This window comes from Phyllobates terribilis, unplaced genomic scaffold (assembly GCF_046119375.1).
Source record: "Phyllobates terribilis strain yellow unplaced genomic scaffold, ASM4611937v1 Scaffold_265__1_contigs__length_2625494, whole genome shotgun sequence".
In the NCBI taxonomy this organism is placed as follows: Eukaryota; Metazoa; Chordata; class Amphibia; order Anura; family Dendrobatidae; genus Phyllobates; species Phyllobates terribilis.
The window spans coordinates 1650181-1672080 of NW_027363025.1; the positions used below are offsets into that span (position 1 = coordinate 1650181).

The following is a 21900-nucleotide window of genomic DNA, read 5'->3' on the forward strand; positions in this document are numbered from 1 at the left end:
AATGAACTTCCCATGGTCCTCGATAGAATATAATGCACTCCCTATAGTCCTCCATACAGTATATTTCACACCCCAAAGGGTAAAATGCAGCCCCCATATAGTATAATGCACCACACAGTCCTGCAGTATTATGGGCACCACGTACTCACTGATTTTAAAATACCGTATGTTTTAAATAAGACGACCCGAGTATAAGCCGAGGCCCCTAATTTTACCACAAAAAAACTGGGAAAACGTATTGAGTTGAGTATAAGCCTAGGGTAGGAAAGGCAGCAGCTACTGGAAAATTTCACCATCCTGGTATGTATGGCTCCCTCATCACCAATCCTGGTATGTATGGCACTCCTCATCCCCAAATCCTGATACATATGGCACCCCTCATCCCCAAATCCTGGTATGCATGCCCCCCCCCTCATCCCCCAATCCTGGTATGCATGGCCACCCCTCATCCACCAATCCTGGTATGCATAGCACCACTCATCCCCCAATCCTGGCATGCATGGCCACCCCTCATCCCCCAATCCTGGTATGCATGGTCTCCTAATCCCCCAATCCTAATATGAATGGTCTCCTCATCCCCCAATCCTGGTATGTATGGCCTCTTCATCCCCCAATCCTGGTATGCATGGCCTCTTCATCTCCCATTCCTGGTATATATGGCCCCCCTCATCCCCAATCCTGGTATGCATCATGGCACCCCTCATCCCCCAATCCTGGTATGCGTGCCCCCCCTCATCCCCCAATCCTGGTATGCGTGGCCCCCTCATCCCCCAATCCTGGTATGTGTGGCCTCCTCATCCCCCAATCCTGGTATGTATGGCCTCCTCATCCCCCAATCTTGGTATCTGTGGCCTCCTCATCCCCCAATCTTGGTATGTGTGGCCTCCTCATCCCCCCAATCCTGGTATGTGTGGCCTCCTCATCCCCCAATCCTGGTATGTGTGGCCCCTCTCATCCTCCAATCCTGGTATGCATGGCCCCCTCATCCCCCAATCCTGGTATGTGTGGCCCCCTCATCCCCCAATCCTGGTATGTGTGGCCCCCCTCATCCCCCAATCCTGGTATGTGTGGCCCCCTTCATCCCCCAATTCTGGTATGTATGGCCTCCTCACCCCCCATCACTGCACACACAAAAAATAAACACTTATACTCACTTTCCTTCCTCACCTCTGCTCCAGAGCTGCTGTGTTCTGTCTGCCAGCAGCTCATGTTGGTATCTGAGTAGCGCGCGCTCTCAGTTGCCGAGGTGAGCTGCTGCTGCTGCTGCCGGCATATTCACTCCTCTCCATGCCGGGACTATGAGCGTTGACAAGCGTGAATATGCATTCTCTTTAGTAGCGGGCACTGTAAGCAGGAGCCACGGCTCAGAGCTCCTCCGTGCCCGCTACTAAAGAGAATGAATATTCCCTCTTCTCCACGCCCATGGAAGTGGAGAAGAGGAAATATTCATGTCCCTTTAGCAGCGGGCACACGTGGTAGCTACAGCAGCCGCTACTGCGTGTGCCCGCTCCTCCGCCGCAACCTCCCACCCCCCCAATACTCACCTATCCTCCTCGCTCCCCCCGAGGCTCACGGGCCCCATAGCAGTGGTGTGGCCTGCCACCATTGGCGGTACGCCACTGATTATGGCTTACAGCCAATGAAATCACAAAAGTCATTATCTCAGTAAATTAAAATACTTTATAACATCAGCTTGAAAAATGTTTTTAAAATCCGAAATGTTGTCCTACTGAAATGTATGTTCAGTAAATGCACGCAATACTTGGTCAGGGCTCCTTTTGCATCAATTACTGCATCAATGCGGCGTAGCATGGAGGCGATCAGCCTGTGGCACTGCTGAGGTGTTATGGAAGCCCAGGATGCTTTGATAGCAGCCTTCACCTCGTCTGCTTTGTTGGGTTTGGTGTCTCTTATCTTCCTCTTGACAATACCCCATAGATTCTCTATAATAGATTCTCTATGGGGTTAAGGTCATGTGAGTTTGCTGACCAATTAAGCAGAGTGATACTGTTGTTTGTAAACCAGGTATTGGTACTTTTAGCAGTGTGGACAGGGGCCAAGTCCTGCTGGAGAATGAAATTTCCATCTCCAAAAAGCTTGTCGGCAGAGGAAAGCATGAAGTGCTGTAAAATTTCCTGGTAGACGGCTGCGCTGACTTTGGTGTTGATAAAACACAGTGGACCTACACCAGCAGATGACATGGCTCCCCAAACCATCACTGATTGTGGAGACTTCACACTAGACCTCAAGCAGCTTGGATTGTGGCCTCTTCACTGGGACCTTGTGGATGGTGTCAATGACTGCCTTCTTGGCATTTGTCAAGTCAGCAGTCTTCCCCATGATTGTGGAGCCTACTGAAACAGACTATGGGACATTTTTAAACACTTAGGAAGCCGTTGCAGGTGTATTTTGTTAATTATTCTAATTTACTGAGATAATGACTTTTGTGTTTTCATTGGCTGTAAGCCATAATCGTCAACATTAACAGAAATAAACACTTGAAATAGATCTCTCTGTCTGTAATGACTCTATATAATATAGGAGTTTCACTTTTTGTATTGAAGAACTGAAATAAATTAACTTTTTGATGACATTCTAATTTAGTGAGATGCAGCTGCATATGATGACTGTTCCCCCCAGTGGAATATATGCGGTGTCTATTTTGGGATATTTTAGTACACCCAAGATGATACTATAGACAGCCATTATACCTGGAATGGCCCCTTCCTTGCGTGCCTTGCTTTTTTTTGCTTACATGTCTAACAATCACATATGTGTTGTGTCCCTTCCCCCATCATCCTATTTTTCTATTGTTGAATAGATATGATAGATTTTATACTCCCTGGACTCCTTTGATGGTCTTTTACCCTGCGGGGTTTTCTTTCATATATGGACTCACTGTGTGGTGGTGATGGTAGAGGACATTGTGTAGCAGGATCATTTTGGCCTTGTATAGTAGTAATTTTGGGAATATTGGTCTTTGTATAGTGTATTTTAGATTAGTAACAGTGGTATACTGTAATTATATATGTATAAATCCTCTTTTAAGTGGCAGGGAGGTTATATGGGGAAACATGTACTTTGGGGCTGGGGTCCCTGATCTCTTAGGACCCCAGCAACGCTCCTGCACTGGGGAAAAGCAGGGTCTGGAGGCCACTTTAATATCATCATCATTTTATGGATATGACGCCAAAGAAACTAATGAAGTGCTTTGCAAAGTGCCAGAATTTTCACAATTCTGAAAACAAATTGTAAGTTTAGTTCCACTATAAGTGATGTTAATTCTGTTATGAGAGCTAACCTTCTGAGACAGTTTATCAATGCGCTGTGTGAATTGTCACATTAAGCTTTGCTACATCTATACATAGTGAAGTTCAGGATCAAAACGCTGCAGGTCCCATCTCTTCTACAGAACAATCCCATGGAAATAAAGCTGATCATTTTATCAGATGGGATCATTAGAACTTACCTGGTTGGATCCTTTGTTTCTGGTGGTTTCTTTCCCAGGTCGTCATTAAGACCCTTTACAAGAAGCTCCAAAAACTCATCGGACTTTCTGAATCTTTCAAGCGTTTTCTCCATCACAGAAAGGACAGAAAGGAGGCGCTTATCCCGGCAGAAGAGAGTCACAGATATATTGTTCTACATCTTCCAGATGTTTGGATTTATCTACAGACTAATGATTAATCTCGCATGAAGAATGATAATATTATAAGAGATCACAATTTTGGGGTAAAATTATTCAATTTTAAAAATATATATATATAGCAATTACATTATTCTGACAAGAGCAATTTTTTGTTTTTTTTCCTCCCCTTTTTCCCAAAAAATATAACTTTGTTTTTTCATTCACATAGACGGAGGGCTTGTGTTTTGTGGGACTAGTTGTTGTTAGGAATGACAACATTCAATTTACCACATAAAGTATTGAAAAATGGGGAAAAAAATCAAAGTAAGGTTATTATTGTTTGTTTGGTTTTTTTTTATGAACATTTAAAAAAAAATGTGGTTTGTGAGACCATTTTCATCTTGCGAAGACCTAATTTTATAGAATGATCCCATTGATGGAGTTGTCGGCTTTTTCTTGTGGAGAGATCAGTAGTTACAAATTTCTGATTGCATTTTTGGGAGGGAAGTAGACTGACCCAAAAACCACAACCACAACCATGGCACTTTACTGTCCTTTACAGCATTGACCCAACGTGTAATAGATTTATATATAATGAAAGATTGTACTTATGTCAATGCAGCAGCAACAAATATTGTTTTACGCTTTTTCTTTTTTATAGTTGGCCAGAAAACCGCAGAACCTTAAGCAGAAAATGACATGAATGAGAACATCTGCCCGGCTTGTACCGGATCCGGGGGTGTTACGTACAAGGCGAAGGTCCCAGAATAAGGATTTGCTTCATTTTGGTGCAGAGTTTCTAGTAGTTTCTGGTTACTACTGTTACAGGCAGATGCCGTCTGCATAATACAGCCAGCACCGCCTCAACCCCTCCATGCATGTGGACCCCGGCACAAACACTCAGGTACATCCTTTTATACTAAGACATTAATAATTCTACAATTATCACACACAACTTATATACAGAAACCTCCCAACCGTCCCAGATCCAATGGGACTGTCCGGCTGTCGCTTGAGGTCGGGGCTATGTGCTGACGAGCTGTGTTCTGTCAGGACAGTCTGTGTAGTACAAAAACATCTCATGCCGTGCTGCTGTGATCGCTCATGGAGAGGGGCAGCATCCGCTCCGCACACCTCGTACACGCCCGGCTCCGCTCCGCATGCCTCGTACACGCCCAGCTCCGCTCCATACACCTCGTACACACCCGGCTCCGCTCCGTACGCCTCGTACACGCCCGGCTCCGCTCCGCACTCCACGTACACGCGCGGCTCCGCAGGCCTCGTACACGCGTGGCTCCGCTCCGTACACCTCGTACACACAACTCTGCTCCGTACACCCCGTACATGCGCGGCTCCGCTCCGCACGCCTCGTACACGCCTGGCTCCGCTCCGTACACCTCGTACACGTACGGCTCCGCTCCATACGCCTCATACACGTGCGGCTCCGCTCCGCACGCCTCGTACACGCCTGGCTCCGCTCCGTACACCTCGTACACGTACGGCTCCGCTCCGCACGCCTCGTACACGCCAGGCTCCGCTCCGTACGCCTCATACACGTGCGGCTCCGCTCCGTACACGCCTGGCTCCGCTCCGTACGCCTCGTACAGGCCCGGCTCCGCTCCGCACGCCTCGTACACATGCGGCTCTGCTCCGTACACCTCGAACACACGCGGCTCCACTCCGTGCGCCTCGTACACGCCCGGCTCTGCTCCGTACGCCTCGTACACACGCGGCTCTGCTCCGTACGCCTCGTACACACGCAGCTCCACTCCGTGCGCCTCGTACACGCCCGGCTCCGCTCCGCACGCCTCGTACATGCGCAGCTCCGCACGCCTCGTACACACCCGGCTCCGCTCCGCACGCCTCGTACACACCCGGCTCCGCTCCGCACGCCTCGTACACGCCCGGCTCCGCTTCGTACACCTCGTACACAAGGCTCCGCTCCGTACGCCTCGTACACACGCGGCTCTGCTCCGTACGCCTCGTACACACGCGGCTCTGCTCCATACGCCTCGTACACACGCGGCTCTGCTCCATACGCCTCGTACACACGCGGCTCTGCTCCATACGCCTCGTACACACGCGGCTCTGCTCCATACGCCTCGTACACACGCGGCTCTGCTCCATACGCCTCGTACACACGCGGCTCTGCTCCATACGCCTCGTACACACGCGGCTCCGCTCCGTACACCTCGTACACACGCGGCTCTGCTCCGTACACACGCGGCTCTGCTCCGTACACCTCGTACACACGACTCCGCTCCGTACACCTCGTACACACGCAGCTCTGCTCCGTACGCCTCGTACACACGCGGCTCTGCTCAGTGCACCTCGTACACACACGGCTCTGCTCCGTACGCCTCGTACACATTCGGCTCTGCTCCGTACGCCTCGTACACACGCGGCTTCGCTCCACGCGCCTCGTACACGCCCGGCTCCGCTCCGCACGCCTCGTACACGCGCGGCTCCGCTCCGTACACGCGCGGCTCCGCTCAGTACACCTCGTACACGCGCGGCTCCGCTCCGTACGCCTCGTACACGCGCGGCTCCGCTCCGTACGCCTCGTACACGCGCGGCTCCGCTGCGTACGCCTCGTACACGCGCGGCTCCGCTGCGTACGCCTCGTACACGCGCGGCTCCGCTCCATGCGCCTCGTACACGCCCGGCTCCGCTCCGCATGCCTCGTACACGCGCGGCTCCGCACGCCTCGTACACGGGCGGCTCCGCTCCGTAAACCTCGTACACACGCGGCTCCGCTCCGTACACCTCGTACACACGCGGCTCTGCTCCGTACACCTCGTACACACACGGCTCTGCTCCGTACACCTCGTACACACGCGGCTCTGCTCCATACACCTCGTACACGCGCGGCTCTGCTCCGTACACCTCGTACACGCGCGGCTCTGCTCCGTACACCTCGTACACGCGCGGCTCTGCTCCGTACACCTCGTACACGCGCGGCTCTGCTCCGTACACCTCGTACACACGCTGCTCCGCTCCATACACCTCGTACACACGCTGCTCTGCTCCGTACACCTCGTACACACGCGGCTCTGCTCCGTACACCTCGTACACACGCGGCTCCGCTCCGTACACCTCGTACACGCGCGGCTCCGCTCCGTACACCTCGTACACACACGGCTCTGCTCCGTACACCTCGTACACACGCGGCTCTGCTACATCCACACTGTAAACCCCTCCTGACCCCACACATAAACTTCAGCTCATCCAGCACCATGACAACCAGCACAGCAGAGTCCTGCATCCACTGAGGCCCCTGATCATGTGACCCCTGACTCCTCCCCTCCTGTGACCTCATCACAGCTCCTGTGCGCACAGAGCAGCCATATATGTGGCGGCGGCTCTGCAGGTGGAGGTATGTGGAGACCCCCATTACTGGGCGCAGGGGGCATTAACCCCTTCAGCACGGAGACTCTTTTGGGGTCTTGTGTTGCCCCTTTATACGAATCATAAGGTTTTTGTTCTGTTTCCTGTAATAGATATGTGACACCCCAGGGGTCTGGTTGCCACAGTGATAGAGATATTATGTCTGAGAGCAGGTGGGAGGTCCTTTGGTCAGGGATCCTGTGCATGCCACACCTCCTGCCCAGTCTTGGGAGGGGAAGAACTTCCCCTGTATAAACCCGGGGCTGAGGCAGGGTGAGTCAGACAAGGAAAGTGGAGAAGAGAAGCAGCATAGGAAACAGCAGAGTTACAAGGAGTCAGGGGCTGGCAGCTACAGAGCTCGCCCTGACTAAGAAGATTCTTTACCGGACCCGGAGTCCGAGGCTGTGGGGACTAACTCCTACCCAGCAGCAGAATCTGTCGGGCAGGGGATTTCAGGTCCTCTGGCCCAGAAGCCCGAAGGCACGGTCACACGCGTGGGACCAGCACCGCCATCGTGGAGCGGAAGCCATTAGAAGGCCCCGAGTCACCGGCCATACGGGTGAGCACCACACGGTACACTCAGGGACGTGGGCTACTTACATCAGCTTCTAGCAAGGTAGCCAGAAGAGTACAGTCAGTTTGGGAGGCCTACAACTACGCCTGGCCAGGGGAGATCCCATCTGCTCAAAGACTGACCAGGCCCCGTTTGCTAGCAAGTACTCCGGGAGGGTCTGTCGTTGTTACCAGTAAAGACCCTGAACTACACCGTACCGTCTCTGAGTGGTTCCTGCTACCCCCATCATCCACGTCGGCTGCCCTGAGGCCATACCCCTCCCGTTGGGGGTTATACTATCACGCTGCACAATCCTACCACCGGCCTCAGCGGTCTGCCCTGCAGCAGCAGCTTCCTGGCTGCACTCAACGGGTGGCGTAGTCATCAACTATTTACTACTAATAGACTGCCGTCTAGTTTGACTCCCTGGGCACGGACCGGGTCACCGCCACGAGATTACAACCCTCCACGGATCCGGCTCCGGGTAAGCGCCCGCGTGCGCACCGCAGCGCGACACAGGCCCAGGGGCGCGTCAACTTTGGCGTAGTCGGCAGGATATCGTGCCCGCAACCACCGGGTACTGCGTGCCTGAAAAGCAAAGACTGTTCAAACTTACCAGTGGTGAAGGTTTCCCGCCATCCGGCGCCATCTTCTACCTTCTTCCCGCCATCCGCGAAGTTTTCCCGCCATCCGGCGCCATCTTCGACCTTCTTCCCGCCATCCGTGGAGTTTTCCCGCCATTGGACGCCATCTTGAGGACGCCGCGCGGGAAGAAGAGGGGCGTGGACTCCGAAAGCGCGCGAGAACTGAAGCCCCGCCTCACGTCCGGACGTTGCGTAAGGTCCTGGAAGGAGCCCAGCAGACGCCGACGTCACAGGAGCGCGACGGAAGGTCCTCAACCCTGACGATCCACTGCGGAGCCGCGGCCTACGGAAGAGGATCATCGCAAGGTAGGCCACGGTCCGCTAGGGGGGAGGAAGATGTCGGATACGGAGGAGAGCTTCACTGCCTCAACCCCCGCCAGCGCTACCGCTGCTGCAGTTATGCCCTTCACCATGCCCTATATCCCGGGAGCAGCTTGGCTACCCCAGTACTCAGGGGAGTCACATACCCTGCATGACTTTAGAGAAAAGCTGGATAGCCTCTTCCAGGTGTACCCCCTCACAGAAGAGCAAAAAGTGAGCATCCTGGTGGCCCAACTAACCGGGGCAGCCAAAAGGGAAGTAAAATCCTGGCCACCTGGGAGGAAGACTGTCGCAGGGATACTAACCCGGCTGAAGGACACCTTTGATACCCGCACCTCAGCCGAGATTAAGCTTAGATTCTACGGGTGCAAGCAGCGAGCGCATGAGAGTATAAGGGACTATGCACTAAACCTACAAGAGGCCCTGAGGGCCATAAAGCAGACCGACCCTGATGGGGTGGGAAACGAGGACAGGCTGTTGACTGAACAATTTATAGAGGGTTTATATTGCAATGCCCACCGAACCCAGTTGCGGGCAATGGCCTTACAGGATCCCCATCTGGACTTTGCACAGTTCAAGGACAGAGCCATCCGGGTGCTCCGAGAACCGGCACCAGGTGGCGTTGTGACCCACAGACGCCCCACTACCACTTACTACCAGGAGGCGGCGCCCTTGTCAGCAGGGCCTGTGGGAGCTGATGCGCAGGCTTTGGACAATGACCCGGCTCCAGACCTACACCATCAGGTTCAAGAGCTAGCTAAGAGCGTTGCTGCGCTAACCCGAACTGTGCAGTCTTTACAGGTTTCCACCCCAGGGAAGATCCAGCTGGCATCCGGACCGGAGGACATCCCGTGGCGTCGACCAAGGAGGACCCCACCGGCCAGAGGAAGACCCAGTGACCGATACAGTGAGGACGGACGACCCATCTGCCGCCGCTGCAATCAACCCGGACATATGGCAAGGTACTGTTCTTTAAACGGGCACAACCTGGGGTAGAGGGCCAACCCCCAGGAAAAAGATCACCAGGCCCATCGAACTGGCGCGACAGATATGTGGGAGGACGTCCAGTCTTGCCTGTGGTACTGGATGGCATTCCCATGAGTGCCCTACTGGACACCGGGTCACAGGTCACCACCATCCCGTACGTGCTCTTCAAGCAGTACTGGAATGACTCGGATATTACCCGCTACCCCGACGACGACTTGAGTATCATCGCCAGCAATGGTCAGCCCGTGCCACAGATCGGATTTAAAGAGGTGACCATCAAAATTGGTAGAGTCGAACTGGCCGCACAGGGACTGATCATTGTAGATATCGATAAACATGAGAGTCACCCAAAAATAACTCTAGGAACTAATGTAATTGAAAATTGTCTTGCAGAGGTGATTTTCCTTTTACAGCAGGTTGCCAAGAATGCCAGCTCCGGCGAGCAGCGGGTGCTCCAGAAAGAGATCCGGGCACTGATGCAACGGCAACAAGTGGAACTCTCGGGCGGTGAGTGGTAGCGTAAGAATGTGTGACCCTTTTCCTATTGCCATGCCCCCAAAAAGTGAAATGATGATTTGGTGCCGGGCAGCTATTGGTCTGAGAGGTAGAGATTACCAGGCAATGGTAGAACCAGTTTACTCAGACAGTAGGCCCACCATTTTGACAGCACGGGGGGTGGTCAATGTACGCCATGGGAGGGTGCCCATTCGCATAATAAATATCGGGGAGAGGGAAGTGTACCTGCCCCGGTATGCCACGCTAGCCAAATTATATACCACTAATCAAAGTTCTATACAATCTGTGGAACCCTTGCCTCCATCTCACCCGGAGGAAGGTAACGGCTCTAAGAAAGACATGGAGGACTGGTGTCAGCAACTACATTTGGGTACTGACTCCACTCCCTCACATCAGAAACAAGGAGTCTATCGGGTGGTTCAAGAGTATGAGAGAGTGTTTAGTAAACACCCGTTAGACTTCGGGCGAGTCAAGGGGGTAGAACATCGCATCCCCACGGGAGATCATCCTCCCATAAAAGAGAGGTATCGACCCGTACCCCCTGCACATTACCAACACGCCAAGGGGATGCTTAGAGATATGAAGGAGGCTGGGGTAATCCGGGATAGTTGTAGCCCCTGGGCAGCCCCATTAGTTTTAGTCAAAAAGAAAGACAACACCATGAGGATGTGTGTAGATTACCGGAAAATCAACCGTATCACACACAAGGATGCGTACCCCTTACCAAGGATAGAGGAGTCATTGGCTGCTTTAAGATCTGCTAACTTCTTCTCTACCTTGGATCTCACTAGCGGGTACTGGCAGGTTCCTGTAGCAGAGGCGGACCGGGAGAAGACCGCATTCACCACCCCGATGGGACTTAGCGAGTTCACCTGCATGCCGTTCGGACTCTGCAACGCACCAGGAACCTTCCAACGCCTAATGGAGTGTTGTCTGGGCCACAGAAACTTCGAGACGGTCCTGTTGTACCTGGACGATATCATCGTATATTCCAAGACGTATGAGGACCACCTGAAACACCTGGCGGAAGTGTTCGAGGCTCTGGCGAGTTACGGCCTAAAGGTGAAACCCTCCAAGTGTCACCTCCTGAAACCAAAGGTGCAGTACCTGGGACACGTGGTGAGCGCTGACGGAGTGGCTCCCGACCCCGATAAGATCACCGCAATTAAGGGATGGCCAAGCCCCTCCAGCGTAAAAGAAGTGCGGCAGTTCCTCGGGTTGGTAGGCTACTACCGAAGGTTTATTCCCGGTTTCACCAAAAAGGCAGCACCTATGCAGGACCTCCTGATAGGCCAGTCCCGGAAGGCCAAGAACCAGAAGCCGCCCTTCAAATGGGAAGAGCTGGAAGAAGAGTCCTTCCGCCAGCTGAAGATGGCCCTCACGGGGGACGAAATCCTGGCGTACCCGGATTATAGCCAGCCCTTTATCCTCTACACCGACGCCAGTAACATCGGGCTAGGAGCCGTACTGTCCCAGATCCAGCAGGGGAAAGAACGAGTAATCGCCTACGCCAGCCGAAAACTGCGACCCACTGAAAGGAACCCCGAGAATTATAGCTCATTCAAGCTAGAGTTCCTGGCCGTGGTATGGGCAGTAACTGAGCGCTTTAAGCATTACCTTGCTTCTTCCCGGTTCACCGTGTACACGGATAACAACCCGTTGACACACCTGGACACGGCAAGACTCGGTGCCCTGGAGCAGAGGTGGATGGCCCGTCTGTCCAACTACGAGTTCATAATCAAATACCGGGCAGGGCGCTCCAATACTAACGCGGACGCCCTGTCCAGGATGCCCAACCTGCCGGACGAAGGAGAAGATCCGGAGGGACTGGAAGAGATTGAACTCCCTGCGTTCCACCGTCATGGGACTATCCAGTATTCCCACCGGGTAAGGAGTAAGCAGGCTGCTACGTTGAACCCCTTACCTCACTACAACTGGGCGGAAACGCAAGACAGCGACCCTGCCGTCCGACTGGTGAAGGAGATGCTGACTCGGCCGGAGGCTCGCCTTGAACCAGACGCTCCGGAGGAAGCCAAACAACTATGGGCAGAGAAGAGTCGACTGTTCCTTTACAAAGGGAAGTTGTGCCGCAGAATGGTTAACTCCCGGACGCATGAATTACTCTGGCAAGTAGTGGTGCCACGAAGAGACGCAGCCATGGTGATGGAGGCATACCACGACGGAGCTGGACACTTCGGGTGGAAGAAGCTGGAGTTCCTGCTGCGCGAGCGGTTCCACTGGGTAGGCATGAGGGGAACCATCGAGAAGTGGTGCAGAGATTGTGGCCCGTGCAACCTGAGAAGGAAGGACCGAGCCAGCCAGAAGACTCCCCTGCAGTCCATCGTCACCCGGCAACCGTTGGAACTGGTAGCCTTGGATCATGTAAAACTGACCCCAAGCAGAAGTGGCTACGTCTACGCGTTAACCATCGTGGATCATTACTCCCGGTTCTTGGTTGTCGTCCCCGTCAAGGACTTAACGGCTCAAACAGCAGCTAGAGCCTTCCAGCAGCACTTCTGCCGTCCACACGGGTACCCGGACCAAGTGCTGACGGACCAGGGACCTGCCTTTGAAGCGGAGGTCTTTCAGGAATTCTGCAATCTGTATGGCTGCCGGAAGATAAGGACGACACCCTACCATCCGCAGACTAATGGACTTTGTGAAAAAATGAACCAGGTGGTAATGGATCTTCTAAAAACGTTGCCCCTGGAAGAACGCAGTCTGTGGCCTGAAAAGTTGCCCGATCTGGTGGACCTATACAACCACATCCCGGTAGGTTCCACCAACTGTACCCCGGCTTACCTAATGAGGGCAAGACCTGGTAAGTTACCTGTTGACCTGGAAATGGGAGTCCTGACCCCCGAGGACACTTCACCAGAAACAGACTGGGACACAGAGAGGCAGCAGCAGTACCGGAGAGTACAGGAGAGCGTGGAGCGAAGTCTCTGTCAGGCTAGGGAAAGACAAGAGAAAACTTACAACCAGTATGCTCCCGCTGTTCCCCTGGTACCCGGAGAGCAGGTCTTGAAGAGGAAGAGACGGCTCCACAAGTTGGACGACCAGTGGGAGAAGGACCCGTACACCGTACTGCCCTCAAGCCACGAGAACCCGAAGGTCTGTACCATCAGTAAAGACGGAGGGGAAACCACAGCCATGGTATCCCGGGACCACCTGAAGAAGTGTCCCGAACAACTGAGGAACCCTGAAGAGGAACAAGAAGACCATCGACCCGTGGAAGAAAGGGAAGATATGGTTAGTACCGTGCTCGGGGACTTTCCTCAGTCTTGGACTCAAGTCAATGGTGCAGTTGTGGTACCCGTACTCACCTTCCTCCAACCATCATCCCAAGAACCTACGGAGCAACGGGTAGAGCTGGAAGAACAGCCGGTCCAGGAGGCAGAAGACTCCACACAAGCAGAACAGGAGAATCAACCCTCTGCTTATAGTGAGCCTGCCGTACCCCTAGTGAGACAAAGAGCCGGTAGACAGCTGCCCAGTTTACCCTTGACAGCTCCTATACCCTGTAGTTCAGGGCCAGACAGTCAGCTCCGTAGGTCCACTCGGGCCACTAGAGGCCAGTTACCCGCACGCTGGAGAATTTAAAGTGTATAAATTGTTTTATTTATGTTTTTCTGTGTCTTGTTGCTTGTGTATAATTTTGTGTTTCTAGTTATTTTTAGGAAACCTTGGTGGATTTACCGGGAATCCTTGTATATAGTTGGAGCGTAACCCAGGATGGACTAGAGACTGTTAAGGACTCGGGGTAGGACAGACCCCTACCTGGTTACGTCTCCCTGTGTTGGTGAAATGGACACCTTTGCTTTTCTTCAAAGACTGCATCCGGTTGCGGACACGCCGTAACCATCTTATATGTTTTTCTTATAGTATTGTTATTGTTATACTTTGTTATGTTTTTCTAAATGTGTTTAGTCCCGGAGTACTAAATTTCACTAGGGGGAAATGTGACACCCCAGGGGTCTGGTTGCCACAGTGATAGAGATATTATGTCTGAGAGCAGGTGGGAGGTCCTTTGGTCAGGGATCCTGTGCATGCCACACCTCCTGCCCAGTCTTGGGAGGGGAAGAACTTCCCCTGTATAAACCCGGGGCTGAGGCAGGGTGAGTCAGACAAGGAAAGTGGAGAAGAGAAGCAGCATAGGAAACAGCAGAGTTACAAGGAGTCAGGGGCTGGCAGCTACAGAGCTCGCCCTGACTAAGAAGATTCTTTACCGGACCCGGAGTCCGAGGCTGTGGGGACTAACTCCTACCCAGCAGCAGAATCTGTCGGGCAGGGGATTTCAGGTCCTCTGGCCCAGAAGCCCGAAGGCACGGTCACACGCGTGGGACCAGCACCGCCATCGTGGAGCGGAAGCCATTAGAAGGCCCCGAGTCACCGGCCATACGGGTGAGCACCACACGGTACACTCAGGGACGTGGGCTACTTACATCAGCTTCTAGCAAGGTAGCCAGAAGAGTACAGTCAGTTTGGGAGGCCTACAACTACGCCTGGCCAGGGGAGATCCCATCTGCTCAAAGACTGACCAGGCCCCGTTTGCTAGCAAGTACTCCGGGAGGGTCTGTCGTTGTTACCAGTAAAGACCCTGAACTACACCGTACCGTCTCTGAGTGGTTCCTGCTACCCCCATCATCCACGTCGGCTGCCCTGAGGCCATACCCCTCCCGTTGGGGGTTATACTATCACGCTGCACAATCCTACCACCGGCCTCAGCGGTCTGCCCTGCAGCAGCAGCTTCCTGGCTGCACTCAACGGGTGGCGTAGTCATCAACTATTTACTACTAATAGACTGCCGTCTAGTTTGACTCCCTGGGCACGGACCGGGTCACCGCCACGAGATTACAACCCTCCACGGATCCGGCTCCGGGTAAGCGCCCGCGTGCGCACCGCAGCGCGACACAGGCCCAGGGGCGCGTCAGATACATACGGCCCAACTATGGAGACAGGAAGGGAGGAAACGTATTGTTCTCATAGTACAGGACCCCTTTACTGGCCCCACAGTGTAATGCCCCCATTATGCCCCTTATGCAGTATGTATGATGCCCCCACACAGTGTAATGCCCCATTATGCCCCTTATGCAGGATGTATGATGCCCCACACAGTGTAATGCCCCCATTATGCGCCTTATGCAGGATGTATGATGCCCCCACACAGTGTAATGCCCCCATTATGCCCCTTAAGCAGGATGTATGATGCCCCCACACAGTGTAATGCCCCCATTATGCCCCTTAAGCAGGATGTATGATGCCCCCACACAGTGTAATGCCCCCATTATGCCCCTTATGCAGGATGTATGATGCCCCCACACAGTGTAATGCCCCCATTATGCCCCTTATGCAGGATGTATGATGCCCCCACACAGTGTAATGCCCCCATTTTACCCCTTATGCAGGATGTATGATGCCCCCACACAGTGTAATGCCCCCATTATGCCCCTTATGCAGGATGTATGATGCCCCCACACAGTGTAATGCCCCCATTATGCCCCTTAAGCAGGATGTATGATGCCCCCACACAGTGTAATGCCCCCATTATGCCCCTTATGCAGGATGTATGATGCCCCCACACAGTGTAATGCCCCATTATGCCCCTTATGCAGGATGTATGATGCCCCACACAGTGTAATGCCCCCATTATGCGCCTTATGCAGGATGTATGATGCCCCCACACAGTGTAATGCCCCCATTATGCCCCTTAAGCAGGATGTATGATGCCCCCACACAGTGTAATGCCCCCATTATGCCCCTTAAGCAGGATGTATGATGCCCCCACACAGTGTAATGCCCCCATTATGCCCCTTATGCAGGATGTATGATGCCCCCACACAGTGTAATGCCCCCATTATGCCCCTTATGCAGGATGTATGATGCCCCCACACAGTGTAATGCCCCCATTTTACCCCTTATGCAGGATGTATGATGCCCCCACACAGTGTAATGCCCCCATTATGCCCCTTATGCAGGATGTATGATGCCCCCACACAGTGTAATGCCCCCATTATGCCCCTTAAGCAGGATGTATGATGCCCCCACACAGTGTAATGCCCCCATTATGCCCCTTATGCAGGATGTATGATGCCCCCACACAGTGTAATGCCCCCATTTTACCCCTTATGCAGGATGTATGATGCCCCCACACAGTGTAATGCCCCCATTATGCCCCTTATGCAGGATGTATGATGCCCCCACACAGTGTAATGCCCCCATTATGCCCCTTAAGCAGGATGTATGATGCCCCCACACAGTGTAATGCCCCCATTATGCCCCTTATGCAGGATGTATGATGCCCCCACACAGTGTAATGCCCCATTATGCCCCTTATGCAGGATGTATGATGCCCCACACAGTGTAATGCCCCCATTATGCGCCTTATGCAGGATGTATGATGCCCCCACACAGTGTAATGCCCCCATTGTGCCCCTTAAGCAGGATGTATGATGCCCCCACACAGTGTAATGCCCCCATTATGCCCCTTAAGCAGGATGTATGATGCCCCCACACAGTGTAATGCCCCCATTATGCCCCTTATGCAGGATGTATGATGCCCCCACACAGTGTAATGCCCCCATTATGCCCCTTATGCAGGATGTATGATGCCCCCACACAGTGTAATGCCCCCATTTTACCCCTTATGCAGGATGTATGATGCCCCCACACAGTGTAATGCCCCCATTATGCCCCTTATGCAGGATGTATGATGCCCCCACACAGTGTAATGCCCCCATTATGCCCCTTAAGCAGGATGTATGATGCCCCCACACAGTGTAATGCCCCCATTATGCCCCTTATGCAGGATGTATGATGCCCCCACACAGTGTAATGCCCCCATTATGCCCCTTATGCAGGATGTATGATGCCCCCACACAGTGTAATGCCCCCATTATGCCCCTTAAGCAGGATGTATGATGCCCCCACACAGTGTAATGCCCCCATTATGCCCCTTATGCAGGATGTATGATGCCCCCACACAGTGTAATGCCCCCATTATACCCCTTATGCAGGATGTATGATGCCCCCACACAGTGTAATGCCCCCATTATGCCCCTTATGCAGTATGTATGATGCCCCCCACACAATGTAATGCCCCCATTATGCCCCTTATGCAGTATGTATGATGCCCCCCACACAGTGTAATGCCCCCATTATGCCCCTTATGCAGGATGTATGATGCCCCCACACAGTGTAATGCCCCCATTATGCCCCTTATGCAGTATGTATGATGCCCCCCACACAGTGTAATGCCCCCATTATGCCCCTTATGCAGGATGTATGATGCCCCCACACAGTGTAATGCCCCCATTATGCCCCTTATGCAGTATGTATGATGCCCCCCACACAGTGTAATGCCCACATTATGCCCCTTATGCAGTATGTATGATGCCCCCCACACAGTGTAATGCCCACATTATGCCCCTTATGCAGTATGTATGATGCCCCCACACAGTGTAATGCCCCCATTATGCCCCTTATGCAGTATGTATGATGCCACCCACACAGTGCAATGCCCCTTATGCAGTATGTATGATGCCCCCACACAGTGTAATGCCCCCATTATGCCCCTTATGCAGTATGTATGATGCCCCCACAGTGTAATGCCCCCATTATGCCCCTTATGCAGGATGTATGATGCCCCCACACAGTGTAATGCCCCCATTATGCCCCTTATGCAGGATGTATGATGCCCCCACACAGTGTAATGCCCCCATTATACCCCTTATGCAGGATGTATGATGCCCCCACACAGTGTAATGCCCCCATTATGCCCCTTATGCAGGATGTATGATGCCCCCACACAGTGTAATGCCCCCATTATGCCCCTTAAGCAGGATGTATGATGCCCCCACACAGTGTAATGCCCCCATTATGCCCCTTATGCAGGATGTATGATGCCCCCACACAGTGTAATGCCCCCATTTTACCCCTTATGCAGGATGTATGATGCCCCCACACAGTGTAATGCCCCCATTATGCCCCTTATGCAGGATGTATGATGCCCCCACACAGTGTAATGCCCCCATTATGCCCCTTAAGCAGGATGTATGATGCCCCCACACAGTGTAATGCCCCCATTATGCCCCTTATGCAGGATGTATGATGCCCCCACACAGTGTAATGCCCCATTATGCCCCTTATGCAGGATGTATGATGCCCCACACAGTGTAATGCCCCCATTATGCGCCTTATGCAGGATGTATGATGCCCCCACACAGTGTAATGCCCCCATTGTGCCCCTTAAGCAGGATGTATGATGCCCCCACACAGTGTAATGCCCCCATTATGCCCCTTAAGCAGGATGTATGATGCCCCCACACAGTGTAATGCCCCCATTATGCCCCTTATGCAGGATGTATGATGCCCCCACACAGTGTAATGCCCCCATTATGCCCCTTATGCAGGATGTATGATGCCCCCACACAGTGTAATGCCCCCATTTTACCCCTTATGCAGGATGTATGATGCCCCCACACAGTGTAATGCCCCCATTATGCCCCTTATGCAGGATGTATGATGCCCCCACACAGTGTAATGCCCCCATTATGCCCCTTAAGCAGGATGTATGATGCCCCCACACAGTGTAATGCCCCCATTATGCCCCTTATGCAGGATGTATGATGCCCCCACACAGTGTAATGCCCCCATTATGCCCCTTATGCAGGATGTATGATGCCCCCACACAGTGTAATGCCCCCATTATGCCCCTTAAGCAGGATGTATGATGCCCCCACACAGTGTAATGCCCCCATTATGCCCCTTATGCAGGATGTATGATGCCCCCACACAGTGTAATGCCCCCATTATACCCCTTATGCAGGATGTATGATGCCCCCACACAGTGTAATGCCCCCATTATGCCCCTTATGCAGTATGTATGATGCCCCCCACACAATGTAATGCCCCCATTATGCCCCTTATGCAGTATGTATGATGCCCCCCACACAGTGTAATGCCCCCATTATGCCCCTTATGCAGGATGTATGATGCCCCCACACAGTGTAATGCCCCCATTATGCCCCTTATGCAGTATGTATGATGCCCCCCACACAGTGTAATGCCCCCATTATGCCCCTTATGCAGGATGTATGATGCCCCCACACAGTGTAATGCCCCCATTATGCCCCTTATGCAGTATGTATGATGCCCCCCACACAGTGTAATGCCCCCATTATGCCCCTTATGCAGTATGTATGATGCCCCCACACAGTGTAATGCCCCCATTATGCCCCTTATGCAGTATGTATGATGCCCCCCACACAGTGCAATGCCCCTTATGCAGTATGTATGATGCCCCCACACAGTGTAATGCCCCCATTATGCCCCTTATGCAGTATGTATGATGCCCCCACAGTGTAATGCCCCCATTATGCCCCTTATGCAGGATGTATGATGCCCCCACACAGTGTAATGCCCCCATTATGCCCCTTATGCAGGATGTATGATGCCCCCACACAGTGTAATGCCCCCATTATACCCCTTATGCAGGATGTATGATGCCCCCACACAGTGTAATGCCCCCATTATGCCCCTTATGCAGTATGTATGATGCCCCCCACACAGTGTAATGCCCCCATTATGCCCCTTATGCAGTATGTATGATGCCCCCCACACAGTGTAATGCCCCCATTATGCCCCTTATGCAGGATGTATGATGCCCCCACACAGTGTAATGCCCCCATTATGCCCCTTATGCAGTATGTATGATGCCCCCCACACAGTGTAATGCCCCCATTATGCCCCTTATGCCGTATGTATGATGCCCCCCACACAGTGTAATGCCCCCATTATGCCCCTTATGCAGTATGTATGATGCCCCCCACACAGTGTAATGCCCCCATTATGCCCCTTATGCAGTATGTATGATGCCCCACACACAGTGTAATGCCCCCATTATGCCCTTTATGCAGGATGTATGATGCCCCCACACAGTGTAATGCCCCCATTATGCCCTTTATGCAGTATGTATGATGCCCCCCACACAGTGTAATGCCCCTTATGCAGTATGTATGATGCCCCCACACAGTGTAATGCCCCCATTATGCCCCTTATGCAGTATGTATGATGCCCCCATTATGCCCCTTATGCAGGATGTATGATGCCCCCACAGTGTAATGCCCCCATTATGCCCCTTATGCAGGATGTATGATGCCCCCACACTGTGTAATGCCCCCCATTATGCCCCTTATGCAGTATGTATGATGCCCCCACACAGTGTAATGCCCCCCATTATGCACCTTATGCAGTATGTATGATGCCCCACACAGTGTAATGCCCCCATTATGCCCCTTATAAAGGATGTATGATGCCCCCATTATGCCCCTTATGCAGGATGTATGATGCCCCCCACAGTGTAATGCCCCCATTATGCCCCTTATGCAGTATGTATGATGCCCCCACACAGTGTAATGCCCCCATTATGCACCTTATGCAGTATGTATGATGCCCCCACACAGTGTAATGCCCCCAGTATGCCCATTATAAAGGATGTATAATGCCCCCACACAGTGTAATGCCCCCATTATGCCCCTTATGCTTTATGTATGATGCCCCCACACAGTGTAATGCCCCTTATGCTTTATGTATGATGCCCCCACACAGTGTAATGTCCCCATTATGCCCCTTATGCAGGATGTATGATGCCCACACAGTGTAATGCCCCCATTATGCTCCTTATGCAGGATGTATGATGCCCCCACACAGTGTAATGCCCCCATTATGCCCCTTATGCAGTATGTATGATGCCCCCACACAGTGTAATGCCCCCATTATGCCCCTTATGCAGTATGTATGATGCCCCCACACAGTGTAATGCCCCCATTATGCCCCTTATGCAGTATGTATGATGCCCCCACTCAGTGTAATGCCCCCATTATGCCCCTTATACAGTATGTATGATGCCCCCACACAGTGTAATGCCCCCATTATGCCCCTTATGCAGTATGTATGATGCCCCCACACAGTGTAATGCCCCCATTATACCCCTTATGCTGGATGTATGATGCCCCCATTATGCCCCTTATGCAGTATGTATGATGCTCCCCACACAGTGTAATGCCCCCATTATGCCCCTTATGCAGTATGTATGATGCCCACCACACAGTGTAATGCCCCCATTATGCCCCTTATGCAGTATGTATGATGCCCCCCACACAGTGTAATGCCCCCATTATGCCCTTTATGCAGGATGTATGATGCCCCCACACAGTGTAATGCCCCCATTATGCCCCTTATGCAGTATGTATGATGCCCCCCACACAGTGTAATGCCCCCATTATGCCCCTTATGCAGTATGTATGATGCCCCCACACAGTGTAATGCCCCCATTATGCCCCTTATGCAGTATGTATGATGCCCCCCACACAGTGTAATGCCCCCATTATGCCCCTTATGCAGGATGTATGATGCCCCCACAGTGTAATGCCCCCATTATGCCCCTTATGCAGGATGTGTAATGCCCCCATTATGCCCCTTATGCAGGATGTATGATGCCCCCACACCGTGTAATGCCCCCCATTATGCCCCTTATGCAGTATGTATGATGCCCCCACACCGTGTAATGCCCCCCATTATGCCCCTTATGCAGTATGTATGATGCCCCCACACAGTGTAATGCCCCCCATTATGCACCTTATGCAGGATGTATGATGCCCCCCACAGTGTAATGCCCCCATTATGCCCCTTATGCAGTATGTATGATGCCCCCACACAGTGTATTGCCCCCATTATGCACCTTATGCAGTATGTATGATGCCCCCACACAGTGTAATGCCCCCAGTATGCCCATTATAAAGGATGTATGATGCCCCCACACAGTGTAATGCCCCCATTATGCCCCTTATGCAGTATGTATGATG

General features: G+C 52.6%; 1 protein-coding gene across 1 annotated transcript in view; it reads left to right on the forward strand.

The window, feature by feature from the left end:
- The first annotated feature begins 6939 nt into the window (after positions 1-6939).
- LOC141219376 (uncharacterized) overlaps positions 6940-21900 on the forward strand; it is a 40445-nt gene continuing 25484 nt past the window's right edge. The window contains exon 1 of the mRNA XM_073666099.1: positions 6940-7004. The gene's annotated coding sequence lies outside the window, so the exon portion shown is untranslated. The remainder of the gene's footprint in view (positions 7005-21900) is intronic.